We start from the raw sequence: 14878 nt of genomic DNA, 5'->3' as shown, positions 1-14878 counted from the left end.
CACAGCCTTCTATTGTCACCCTTCATTGTTTCTGCCCCAACTTATGACAAAGCAGAAGTGAACCTTGAAAAAGTGGACCTTCAATTCGCGTAACCACGCAATTTGTTTTCACATATTCATGCAATGTCTAATTTGTAAATCAAGCAATTTCTGTTCATGCATTCACGAAATTTGTTAAGAATTTTCACGCATTCGTGCAAGTAAAACACAAAATTGGATTTGTCATATTCTGCAACGTTGTCAAATTTTGCAGCTTTTCCGTTGCTGAATTTGACAACGCTTGCTTTTGAAACAAATACGAGGTTGCAGTGTCTTGAGCACGATCTCAAAATTGTGTGCATAGAACAACCCAAAAGTAAACTTTTCACCCTATGATTTTAAATTCCTACCTAGGGATTTTTTACAATCATCCTTGACAGGAAGGCGAGATTTTGCCTGATTTTGCTTAAGATTTCTAGAAAATTAGCCGGTGTTGATATTTTTCAATCACAAAGCTTCAGTTGGAAGTGTTGCGCAGAATACAGCCCCAGAAAAAAAGCGTTTGGAAAAACCACAATGTTATGGAATTGCTTCAATAGTTCTTTCGTTATTAAGAGGATACCGTTGAAAGGTATTAATAAAGGTATTAAAAATAATTTCAATTTGAAAATAAACAAACATTTTTTTAGCTCATCCTAACTTCAACTCCGTGACAGTAGACCTTGAGGACTAGATTGATATCAACGCACAACTTCTCCATCTAAAAATCCTATTTGGCAATCTAGACTTTTACTTTATAGGATTAGACCTTTACCTTTTTTTATTATTACCTTACAGGATTAGGAACTAGGCTAATCTTAACTCTTTTATCTTTCCCTTTGCAACAATACAATGCTGACAAGTTGACACGACATTGACAAGTGTGAGAAGTTCTGCAACCAAAACGCAAGTGGTCTCTTCTAGTATCTACTGATGGCAGACTACCTTAAGTGGATAAATTTTGGTGTGGATTTAATTTGGCGATAGATCAATTTCTTAAAATTTGCCGGGATTTAATTTGGCAAATTTGAAATTTTGTCACACTGAAATGGGTGAAAATTACTCAAAAATATACTAAAAAGTTGAGATCTTTCACATAATTCTCTTTTGTTAAATTTGGTGGGGATTTAAATTTGGCGAATTGCCGAATTTGGAAATTTTGGCGAGGATTTAATTTGGCGAATTTTGGCAAAATTTGCCAAATTCGCCAAATTTAATCCCCGCCAAAATTGATCCACTTAAGGTAGTTTCAAATTTCCACCAATGACATTGCAGCATTTTACATGGCCCTGCTTTAAGGCGTCTGTGGCCTTTCAGTGCCTTGCATGACGGGTGGCTGTCAATGGTTTTATTTTTTTCAATCCTGGATCTAAAGGTGTAGACTATTTCTCGTCTCAAATTCTCATCTGAAGAAAGCGGAAATTTGATGCAAGAGTTAAATTGTCAATAAAGTGCTGTAAGTACTTTCATGTATATAAGTACTTTTTAGTTTTTAATGGAAAATAACTTTTAAAATATTGATATGGCTCTGGTTCTTTACTAACCGAGCACTCTGATGGCAACGATTTACCACACTTGTTTTTTTTTAAAGTACTGTAAAAGTCTTTTTAATAAAGAAGAACTTAAAATCTTAAATATATACCTTATTGGTATTATTAAATTTTGCGATTTTTTAGGTCAAATTTTGCAAAATTTAAGACCGTTTAAATTTTTCAAAAATTCAAGATCGCAAAATTAAATACACGCGAAAAATTTTCAAAATAGGCCGAAAATTGAAAATACCTATTTGTTAAACTTAGTTACTATTTTTGTCAGTAGTTTTGTTACTATTTTTGGTATGTTTACACCCAATACGTCGTGTTTCAAGCAACTAAATCAAAAAAATTTTCAAAATAGGCTGAAAATTGAAAATACTTATTTGTTAAACTTAGTTACTATTTTTGTCAGTAGTTTTGTTACTATTTTTGGTATGTTTACACCCAATACGTTGTGTTTCAAGCGACTAAATCATTTTTTTGCTTTATTCCCACTTTTTAAAAATGCCCAATTTAGTGAATCGCAAAATTTAATACACCCAAAAATTTCCAAAAACTGGCAATCGCAAAATTTAATACACGCGACACACGTCTCCTCGAAAAAATTTCACGATTGTAACCCGCGAAATTTAATACCAATAAGATATATATATATTTTCATTTTTGAAGGATTGGTCCATTGATGCAGATTTCGATATAAACTTCTCTCAGGGATTACTTGTCAATGTTTCCCTTTCACAACAATAAATACAATGCTGACAAGTTGGCCAACTTGTCAGCATTGTATATTGTTGTAAAAGGGAAAGATAAAAGAGGCTTACGAGTCTAGCCAGCCTTGTTTCTAATCCTGATATCAGGAGTTTTTATACAAAAAGGAAAAATTCGTAAATACTAAGTTCAGCACTGGAAAAGTGCGCCTGATTATTTTTGGTCCAGACAAGGTGCACCTTATCTTATTATACCTCGGAAATTGGCCCAAAAAGGCAAAAAATTGCTAGAATTAGCTGCACCTTCCTTGAGGAGAAAATAGCAGAGAACTCTGCACTTGGGGTTAAAAAATTGTCTGCACTTGCACCTGAAAACCTCAAATTTTGCACCTGCACTGGAGTTTTTCCGAGTTGTGCACTCGAGATCTTGATGAGCAAACGTGCCACACTCTGCAACTTGCCAAACACACTAACTAATGACTAAACACATCCTATCTTGCAAAAGATCAATTAGGGCCCTATTTGTTTCACTTATTGTGAAAGTTGTAGATGGTATCTTCAAAAAGTGCTACAAAGATTATACTGCAAACCTAGTTTATTACCTGGATTCGATTTTAAAACTTGAATCTTGAATCTTGAAAATGAAAAGCAAGCAAAATTGGAAGAAAATGTTTTGTTGTCTGCCATTTTGGTGTCCCTGGTTGTTCTTGAAATTTAAAAAAATGAGTTTTGACTCATTGTTTATTGACGGAAGTGTGGCCACAACCCTGCAATTATGAAAAGAGCTGCCATCTTGATTTCAGATATAGACCGGTCTGTGAAGCAAGCTACAGTTTCAGCTCTTCAATTCTCTAATCTCATTGGTTTAAAATCGGCTGCTCTAACTTAGGTATCGGTGAAGAAATTACCAGGTAGTAGCTTTTTACTATTTTTACTGGCCAATGAGTTTGCAACAATAGTAAGTATATTACAAGACAGTTTAGGACAGAAGAAAATGCCCGTTTACCTACCTATTTGCTTGAAGCCACCTCTGATCAAGAGGCAAAAATTGCATGATAAATGTTTAGAACCAGTTTAGAAGGAAGGATGTGAATTTGAACATAGTGACAAAGTTTGGATAATGGCCCCATTTACCCTTCTCAATTTAGCAGCAACAAAAGAAGTATGAACCTTCCAGTTTAGATGATTGTCAAGGTGAACACCCAAATACTTCACACTCTTACTTGGTGATAGAATCTTCCTGCAAAGCTTAATTCTTGGAATACAGTCCATCTGTCTCCAAGGGGAACGAAAAATACCAAACTGTAAACTGACTAAGACTCTGAGATCAGCGTGAACCCTGAGGAACTCCATGATTAGGTTTTAAAAGGGAATTTGAGCCTGCAAGAGAAACATACTGGGAGCAGTTAGTGAGGTAAGATCGGAACCAGTCATTGACAATGCCTTTGACTCCGTAGTGATTGAGTTTTTCAAGTAAAATTTCGTGATCAACTGTGTCGAAAGCTTTTTGTAGAATGACCAAATACACTACAGGCAAACCCACCATTGTTTCGAATACGTTCGACAATTAATGAGTGTATGCCTAGTAGAGTAAGCCTTACGAAAACCAAATTGTTGAGAGTAGATTTGATTATATTATGATGTTCAAGAAAGTCAGAAGACGTGAATACATCACTTTCTCAAAAAAAATTTCAATGTTAGATAAAAGTGACATTGGCCTATAATTAGCTAGAGACTACAAGGGAAGAACCTCAGTGAGGCTGGAACTTCAATTTTTGAGAATTACAATTTTACCAGCTTTTTAGCGATTTTTGCCTCGCTAACCCAAATCTCTCAACCTCTTAAGGAAGATCGAAATTAGAGTTTTTCAGCGTTCCGTAAAAAACACATAGCAGACTGATCCTTTTGTTTCGATAATAACATCAAAGCGGGAACTAATTTTCTTCTCGTTTCTTTCTTTCCTTTTTCTTTCTCAAAAGTTCAAGCTTTCCCTCACACTCTCCAAGCTGAAGAGATTACAGATGCATATGTTAAACTATTCACCGCCTCACTTAAACAAGGGAAAGTACCGGAAGACTGGAAAAATAGCACTGTCACTCCAATTCACATAGGAGGAAACAAACCCAGATCAACTGCTGAAAACTATCGACCAGTCAGCCTCACTTCTATTTCCTGCAAGATCATGGAGCACATCCTATTCAGCCATATCATGACCCATCTCGAGAAAGACGGTACACTTAGTGATGCTCAACACGGTTTTCGCAAACAACGCGAAAAAATTTGCAAAAGCCCTTAACAACAGTGAACAGATTGACTCAGTCCTTCTAGACTTTAGCAAGGCTTTCGATAAAGTTAACCACAGAAAGCTACTCATCAAATTACATCACTACGGCATTCGAAATGAAATATTATCGTGGATCACTGACTTTCTATCCAACAGAACCCAATGTGTTGTTGTCCGAGGATCTACGTCCCCACAATCAAAAGTTGAATCAGGAGTACCGCAGGGATCTGTATTGGGCCCATTACTCTTTCTCTTATATATTAACGATATGCCACTCACAACCGAATCCACACTTGCTTTATTTGCTGACGACTCACTCCTACACCGTATCATTCGTAGCCTAAACGACACCACTATTCTCCAAAACGACCTTGACAAGTTACAAAAATGAGAAGACGATTGGTCCATGGAATTCCATCCCAAGAAATGTAAAGTTTTGCGAATAACAAATAAAGTAAAACCTACTGTCTGTGATTACTTCATCCACAATGAGAAACTAGAAACAGTCAGCAAAGCCAAATACTTAGGGGTAACCATCAAAAAAAAGCTAAATTGGAAAGACCACGTTAACACGATTGTCTCTAAAGCTACCAATGTGAGACTTTTCCTGCAACGCAACCTTCAATCATGTCTTGAAGAGACCAAACTCGAATGCTACAAAATATTCATCCGCCCAATTCTCGAATATGCTAGCCCTCACTACTGGGTCAGAAACCGTTCGATTCGGACACACGAACGCTTTTCCATGCGTGACGAACGGGTCACCCGTTCGTGACGAATGCTTATGATTTTTTTTAATAAAAGCGTTCGTCACGAACGGGAAACCGTTTGTGACGAACGGTTTTTATAGAAAACCGCTCGTGAAGAACGCTTTAAAACCATACGCGAAGAATGCTTTTCCGTTTACCGCGAATGCTTTTGAACAATCGTTTAAAATCGTTCGTCACAAACGGTTGTAAGTTTTTAAAAATGTGTGCTGAATGGCTCTTCTTAACAATTGTCAAAATTGTCGTCCTTAAAGGTATTCTATAGGAATAAAAGGAGCCTTTTTTATGCAGTCTTTATGCTGAGCCAGATAAATCAAAGCTACTTTTTTACGCAACGATATCCTGTAAACAAGTGAAAGATCAAAATTTGTTTCGAGATGTGACCTCGCATTCTTTTGCTTTCGTAAACAAAAAAAACTAAGTTGATTTCGAGCAAATTTACAATCGAATGTTTTGATTATACATAAGATAGAAAACGTTCTATTTATTATAAACATAAAAAGATTCGAAAGAGTATCAGTAAAAGTCTGAGGAATGAGGAAGTGTTTTTTTATTCAATGTATTTTCATTTTTTCAAAACCTTTTTTAATCTTGTCGCACTTGTTTTTACTACATCCGCATCATCAGACCTTTCAATCAAAACAAAACCTTTAACAGAGGTTTTCCTCACATTGACTGTTTTTAAAGTTTAATGATGATAAAAATAATTTGATTTTTCTTTGACTTTAAACGGAGTCACTGAGACAGGGGTGTATAAGGAAAGTTTGATAATAATTAAAATCATTTGATTATTCTTTGACTTCAGTCGGAGTCACTGAGACAGGGTTGTAAGGAAAGTTTAATCTACTAAGGATGAAAATCATTTCATTTTATTTTTACTTCAAACGGGGTCACTGAGACATGGTGTAAAGAAAGTTTATTTGATACTGATGAAAATCATTTGACTTTTCTTTAACTTTTTACATTATTTGATCGGGTTCTTCGATTTGGGAGGGCTTGGCTTTTAGGCTATAATTTCAGCCACGTTGTAGGCTGTACACATCCCTTCTGATATGAGTTGTTATAGGAGATGCCGTATCGTCTGGAATGTCGGTGAACAACCCTTGTCGAAGTACAAGGTAAGAAAAAAGAGCTAATCCTCTGTGGAAATTCACTTTATAGCATATTTCATTTCATCAAGGATTTCATCGATACTTAACATGTCATTTCTGCTCTCTGTGAAGAAAAGGAAGACAACGCAGTGTCATTTTATCAAGATAAAAAAGACCGCCATTCTTGGGCAACATTTTCTCTCCTTTTTTGCAACATTTAAAAGAAAAAGAAGACATTCTAATGCTTATTACGTGATAGCAATCTCCCACGCTCTAAGAAAAGCTCTGATTTTCATTTTTACAATGTATATAACCTTTTCTTAAAATTAAAGAAGGACGGAAGTAGAAAAACGTGCAAGTTTTCGTACTAAACGCTTGTGACGAACGCTAGCTTCTTAAAACGCTCGTTGCATAAACGAGTCGAATTCTACGTTTATAACGAACGCTTTGGAAAAGAAAGTCGCTCGAAAAGCATTAGTAATAGTCATTGCATTGTTTTTCTAAAGATTTTCGTGTTCGAATGTTTTTGAATATGTACAAATTAAAACATTCGAAACTAGAGAACGTAAATTTAGAACGGGATCTCTCCTTCAAAAATGGTGTGGGGACTGATAACTTTTCACCATCTTTTGTTTTTGGAGAACAAATCTTACATAAACCCTGTCTCTTACTCTATTCTTTATCGAATGCTCTCCGTAACTTTTATGAGTACATGTTTTTTTATAAGTATTGCGCTTATAAGCATATCTAGGCTCATGTATGGCAAAAATTTAAGAGTTTTTCAGAATTTGTTTGCTTTTGGCTGGATTTTCGAAATTTCTCTAAAATTTTGCTTAGGATATAAGCATCCTTCAAAGCATTTTTCAGCTTTGTAAATCTCTCGATCTAAGCATTTCCGAGCCAGCTTTTGGATTTTTGTATGCTTATAAAAAATTAATTGTATTTCTAAGATCGCTTTTATTGAATCGCTTTTTTCGAATCGCTTTCTTTGCAACTTTTAAGAGAGTTTCTAAGATCACTTTTATCAAATCGCTTTCTTCGTAACTTTTCAGAGTGTTTTCTAAGATCACTTTTATCAAATCGCTTTCTTCGTAACTTTTAAGAGTGTTTCAAATATCACTTTTATCAAATCGCTTTTTTCGAAACATTTTTAAGAGTGTTTCTAAGATCACTTTTATCAAATCGCTTTCTTCGTAACTTTTCAGAGTGTTTCTAAGATCACTTTTATCAAATCGCTTTCTTCGTAACTTTTAAGGGTGTTTTCTAAGATAACTTTTATCAAATCGCTTTTTTCGAAACATTTTTAAGAGTGTTTCAAAGATCACTTTTATCAAATCGCTTTCTTCGTAACTTTAAGAGTGTTTCTAAGATCACTTTTTTCAAATCGCTTTCTTCGTAACTTTTGAGAGTGTTTCTAAGATCACTTTTATCAAATCACTTTCTTCGAAACTTTTAAGAGTGTTACAAAGATCACTTTTATCAAATCGCTTTCTTCGTAACTTTTAAGAGTGTTACAAAGATCACTTTTATCAAATCGCTTTCTTCGTAACTTTTAAGAGTGTTTCTAAGATAACTTTTATCAAATCGCTTTTTTCGAAACATTTAAGAGTGTTTCAAATATCACTTTTATCAAATCGGTTTTTTCGAAACTTTTAAGAGTGTTTCAAAGATCACTTTTATCAAATCGCTTTCTTCGTAACTTTTAAGAGTGTTACAAAGATCACTTTTATCAAATCGCTTTCTTCGTAACTTTTAAGAGTGTTTCTAAGATCACTTTTATCAAATCGCTTTTTTCGAAACATTTAAGAGTGTTTCAAATATCACTTTTATCAAATCGGTTTTTTCGTAACTTTTAAGAGTGTTACAAAGATCACTTTTATCAAATCGCTTTCTTCGTAACTTTTAAGAGTGTTACAAAGATCACTTTTATCAAATCGCTTCATTTGTAACTTTTAAGAGTGTTTCTAAGATCACTTTTATCAAATCGCTTTCTTCGTAACTTTTAAGAGTGTTTCAAATATCACTTTTATCAAATCGGTTTTTTCGTAACTTTTAAGAGTGTTTCAAATATCACTTTTATCAAATCGATTTTTTCGTAACTTTTAAGAGTGTTACAAAGATCACTTTTATCAAATCGCTTTCTTCGTAACTTTTAAGGGTGTTTTCTAAGATAACTTTTATCAAATCGCTTTTTTCGAAACATTTTTAAGAGTGTTTCTAAGATCACTTTTATCAAATCGCTTTCTTCGTAACTTTTCAGAGTGTTTCTAAGATCACTTTTATCAAATCGCTTTCTTCGTAACTTTTAAGGGTGTTTTCTAAGATAACTTTTATCAAATCGCTTTTTTCGAAACATTTTTAAGAGTGTTACAAAGATCACTTTTATCAAATCGCTTTCTTCGTAACTTTTCAGAGTGTTTCTAAGATCACTTCTTTCAAATCGCTTTCTTCGTAACTTTTGAGAGTGTTTCTAAGATCACTTTTATCAAATCACTTTCTTCGAAACTTTTAAGAGTGTTACAAAGATCACTTTTATCAAATCGGTTTCTTCGTAACTTTTAAGAGTGTTACAAAGATCACTTTTATCAAATCGCTTTCTTCGTAACTTTTAAGAGTGTTTCTAAGATAACTTTTATCAAATCGCTTTTTTCGAAACATTTAAGAGTGTTTCAAATATCACTTTTATCAAATCGGTTTTTTCGTAACTTTTAAGAGTGTTACAAAGATCACTTTTATCAAATCGGTTTCTTCGTAACTTTTAAGAGTGTTACAAAGATCACTTTTATCAAATCGCTTTCTTCGTAACTTTTAAGAGTGTTTCTAAGATAACTTTTATCAAATCGCTTTTTTCGAAACATTTAAGAGTGTTTCAAATATCACTTTTATCAAATCGGTTTTTTCGTAACTTTTAAGAGTGTTACAAAGATCACTTTTATCAAATCGCTTTCTTCGTAACTTTTAAGAGTGTTACAAAGATCACTTTTATCAAATCGCTTCATTTGTAACTTTTAAGAGTGTTTCTAAGATCACTTTTATCAAATCGCTTTCTTCGTAACTTTTAAGAGTGTTTCAAATATCACTTTTATCAAATCGGTTTTTTCGTAACTTTTAAGAGTGTTTCAAATATCACTTTTATCAAATCGATTTTTTCGTAACTTTTAAGAGTGTTACAAAGATCACTTTTATCAAATCGCTTTCTTCGTAACTTTTAAGGGTGTTTTCTAAGATAACTTTTATCAATCGCTTTTTCGAAACATTTTAAGAGTGTTTCTAAGATCACTTTTATCAAATCGCTTTCTTCGTAACTTTTCAGAGTGTTTCTAAGATCACTTTTATCAAATCGCTTTCTTCGTAACTTTTAAGGGTGTTTTCTAAGATAACTTTTATCAAATCGCTTTTTTCGAAACATTTTTAAGAGTGTTACAAAGATCACTTTTATCAAATCGCTTTCTTCGTAACTTTTCAGAGTGTTTCTAAGATCACTTCTTTCAAATCGCTTTCTTCGTAACTTTTGAGGGTGTTTTCTAAGATAACTTTTATAAAATCGCTTTTTTTGAAACATTTAAGAGTGTTTCAAATATCACTTTTATCAAATCACTTTCTTCGAAACTTTTAAGAGTGTTTCAAATATCACTTTTATCAAATCGCTTTTTTCGAAACATTTAAGAGTGTTTCAAATATCACTTTTATCAAATCGGTTTTTTCGAAACTTTTAAGAGTGTTTCTAAGATCACTTTTATCAAATCACTTTCTTCGAAACTTTTAAGAGTGTTTCAAATATCACTTTTATCAAAGTCCGATTGCAGCCCTGCATTGTCGAAAATAATAACAAAGAATTTCAATGAGTGGGACAGGGCTATATATACCAAACTTAATTTTTTATTCGGTTATTCCGATACAGGTGTTCTCTAAAAGATCGTTTGTGGTGAGACAGGGGTATCTTCAAAGTTTTTCTTTTAACTACTTAAATATTCTGGTTTTGACTTTCTAGACGGAAGGAAGATTTGATTTGGACTTGAAAAGAAAAGTTACAAATGATTTTTACTTAAAGTTTCCTTATACCTTATCGACCCAGAACAGTTTTTTAAAGCAATTTTGCTGCAAATTTTTAATGACTTTTATTTCAATTTTGACCTCTTCTATAAAGTTGTCCTTTTGAAAAAAACATTAATGAAAGAAGTAACTCAATAAGTAAATTCATTCCCCGTTCCATAAATCCAAGTACATATGCTAAGTAAATTTTCTTAGAAATCTTTCCCATTAAAATCCATTCGTTGCGTTTGTGACGAACGGTTTTTTGAATAATTCTTTAAAAGCATTCGCGGCAAACGGAAAAGCACTCTTCGCGTACGGTTTCATTTCTCAAATTTTTGTAAGCGTTCTTCACGAACGCTTTTCTTTTTAAGCCGTTCGTCACAAACGGGTTAAAAAGAAAAAGCGTTCGTCGCGAACGGTCGCAATCAAACTTTTTTGTAGGGCGTTCGCGAAGGATGCAAAAGCATTCGTCGCGAACGGTTAACCCGTTCGTCACGAATGGAAAAGCGTTCGTGTGTCCGAATCGAACGGTTTCTGACCCAGTAGTGCCTGTCTGGTGCCCTCATAACAACACAACGTTATCTAGCAAGATCGAAATGGTCCAGCGCAAAGCTTGTAGATGGATTGAGAACAAATGGGCATACCATTACAGCCCAACAGCAATGGCTAAACGATTGAATCTCGAGTCTCTTGAAATGCGAAGAGACTTATCTTGTTTGAAAATGTTATTTGATTGCGTAAATGGCTTTAAATACATGGAGAAGCCTTTACTACCAACAAGACAAAGGACTTCTAATGTAAGATATAACTTGATCCATGCAAAACTTAAAGTTTATGAAAACTCATTTTTTCCTTTCACTATCAAACTATGGAATAGCTTGGACAATGGAATTGTAAATTTAAAAGAAAGGGATGAATTTAGAAACTATTTGACTATTAAATAAGTATTATAATCATATACACTTTTCAATTACTCAAGAAAAAACACTTAAGCTTCTGTCTAATTCTCCAGTCATGTCTATAATCTACCTCACGACAAACTTTTGCAAACTTTTGCCTTCGTTAAATTCCTAACTACTGTTAGTTTTTCTGGAAATATTATCTTTAACTTACTATTTAAACTTACTTATCTATTATTTATTATTTACCATTTTAATATTTTAACCATTATGTACATTTTAAATAAACTTAACTTAATAGACTTAAATTTTTTTATTTTCCTAAAAAAATTTTTTGTTAAATATTTGCGAAAGTAATTCTAATGAATTTATGCAAATAAATATATAGAAAATATAGAAAGCATGGTTAGCTCAAGCGGTTAGAGCGTCTGTCTCATAAGCATGGGTTTCCAGGTTCGATCCCGCTGGGTGTCAAGTTTTTTCAATTTTTCAAATTATTTTTTTTATATATTACCTCCGCTCTCCGTGTAAGTTTTAGATAAGCTATGATAGCATCACTTAATAAGAACTTTTTTAAGTTTTTTTTTCTTCAATCTTGTTTTTACCACAAGCGATTATTCAAGGCTGAGATATAGAAGAACAGGTATAGGCGTTTGCGCCTGCGTTTGGTGACTGACAGTTTCAGTTTCATTTTCACTACTTTCACTTTCACTTTCAGCCAGCGAGTGAGCGAGCGATTCTTTGTAAGAGAATCGTCAAATAACTCCTTTCAGAATCATTCTCGTTTTATACTTTAAAGACAGAATGATAATTGATTTCCAGGTCAAAATGTTTGACACTTGATCCAATCGTTTGCTTATCTTTCTTGCATGGGCGTCATTTGAATTTCAGTATTCAATGCTTATAAAATACGGTTGTTATAAGGGTATTAAACTCCTCACTAGGAGGGAACAGATCATAGATTCGAATTGAACGCGTAATTACTAATAGCAATTAACATTACATAACGCATCGATATCACTTCACTCTCATGAAATGTGATTCATAACTAAAGTGATGAGCACAAAAACAAAATCAAGAATTGGAAAATTTGTCCCCCATCGGGATCGAACTCGGAAACCCATGCTTATGAGACAGGCGCTCTAACCGCTTGAGCTAACCACGCTTGGAGTGTGTGAGGGAAAGCGTGAACTTACTAGAAAGAAAAAGGAAAGAAAGAACCGAGAAGAAAATTAGTTCCCGCTTTGATGTTAATTATCGAAACAAAAGGATCAGTCACACCGACATTCCTTTCCACACGTCAGCAATCTAGTTTTTATAAATATAAAAACTACATTGTAAGGTTGATTCTAAAAAAGAATAGGCGTTTTTTTAGACGACTACATTGTTTGTTTCTGACGTTTTTTCTTCAAAGAATATCGATCACTTTCTAATTCCCCTTGAGCGCGCGAGAAAAAAATGAATAGCTCGCGTTCTCGCGCGGGCGAATAAAGATGAGGCGGCAATCTTGCACTGAGGGAGCTACTTAGTTTCCGCCCTATTTTGCGCCCACGATAGAATGGTCCAAACACAGGGGTATTCCAAATGATAAACTATGTTGTTCTTTAACAAGTGTTTATTTTCTGAGAGATACAAATAGTATATTGAATATTATTAACTTATTTATTCAAATATTTTTGAGCGCAAATTTAAATATACAGATAAATAAAAAACAAATTATAGCAGCTCTGTTTATTCCTCAAACCCCAGGGAAAAGTTTTTTTGCCGACTTAGCTATATTACAAATCTCGGAAAAGAACTCCCATGGGAAGTCCGATACATAACCCGATTGGTTAATTTCAGAAAGGCTTCAAGAAAGTCATTAATGGTAGATAATTTTAAAAGTTTCTGAGTAAATGTGTGTAATTTATCGATGTTGATGTCTTGTTGGTTCTTTAATAAAGAAAACGCTGGAAAAAAGCTGGAAAAAAGTCTTTAGAGAAAAGCAACAAAAAAAGTGGCGTTTGGACGTGTTCAAATTATGCACTTTTAAAATGCTCCCAATCGTCCCAAGTTAGAGCAGTTGGCGGTAGGGTGCGCACTTGTCGGGATTTTTGGTGCGGAACAAGGAAGAATTCACCAAAATAAACTTCAATGCATCAGTACTTACCTTTTAAGTCATTCAAATCTTTTCATTCACTGGAAATACACAACTTGCGGAAGTTAATTTTTTTTCGGTTGTGCTTCGTTTTAAAAAAAAGTTACCATCGATCCAGCGAGTAAAAAGAGGTATTCTGACTAGGATACGAAAATGTGCTCGCGTGCGGTGAATAGATTATCTCGCAAATTAATATATATGCATAAAACTGACAAATTCCTTTCTCTTTTATTCTTAGGTGACGTCACCATCGATCCTGACTTGACAATAAGAAAAATGGAGAACACCAAATTTGACAATACATAATTATTACAAACGGTCGAGAAAGGCGCTAGAAAAACGCCTACTGAAAATTGAAACTAGGAATTTATGAAATATTTCACTACTGTAATTTAGCATCAAACTTTTTGTTTTTTGTAAGTATTATAGATTCATAGTTTTTAAATACCTTTTTTGGAAGTTATTAGATTAAAAAATTTAATACATTAACAGGGCTGCAAATAAATATTTTTAGTCAATCGGACATCATGTCCGACAGAAATGAAATCCTGTCGGTCAAACTCAAAATCCTGTCGGTCATTCAGTGTATTTTTTTTTTTAAGTTACGGAGAAAGCGCGTAGGAAAAATAAAAGTTACCTTTGAACAGTTTGTTACTGTATATAACAGAGAAATTGATTCGATAAAAGTGATCTTAGAAACACCCTTGGAAGTTACGAAGAAAGCAATTAACTTTGAAACACCCTTGAAAGTTACGAAGAAAGCGAATTGATAAAAGTGATCTTAGAAACACTCTTGAAAGTTACGAAGAAAGCGAGTCGATAAAAGTTAACTTTGAAACACCCTTGAAAGTTACAAAGAAAGCAAATTGATAAAAGTGATCTTAGAAACAAAGAAGGTTACGAAGAAAGCAAGTTGACAAAAGTAATTTAGAAATACCCTTAAAAGAGTTACAAAGAAAGCGGGTTGATAAAAGTGATCTTAGAAACAAAGAAAGTAACGAAGAAAGCAAGTCGATAAAAGTTAACTTACAAACACCCTGAAAGCTACAAAGGAAGCGAGTATTAAAAGAATAGGCTAAGTAAGAGACAGGGGTGTAAGAGATTTATTTTCAACTCTTAAGTTAATGGTTTATTCCTTTTTTCATTCGGACATCATCATGACCGACACAAAAGATTTTCAGTCGGTCAAATAGCTTTTTCAGTCGGACATTGACCAATGACCGACGCTTATTTGCAGCCCGGCATTAACGCCCCGTCTTTAATTTTGTCTAATTTCCAATCTTGGAATATGATGAACCGGACTGACCGAATGCATTACATAAATTATTGTAGAAGTGAACACATAAGAGGAATGTTGGGGAAATCAAAAAGACAACTTTTGTAAGGATGTTGAGTTTTGTGTATA

This window comes from Clytia hemisphaerica, unplaced genomic scaffold, assembly GCF_902728285.1.
Source record: "Clytia hemisphaerica strain Z4C2 unplaced genomic scaffold, Clytia hemisphaerica genome assembly, whole genome shotgun sequence".
In the NCBI taxonomy this organism is placed as follows: domain Eukaryota; kingdom Metazoa; phylum Cnidaria; class Hydrozoa; order Leptothecata; family Clytiidae; genus Clytia; species Clytia hemisphaerica.
This window is presented reverse-complemented; position numbering follows the sequence as displayed.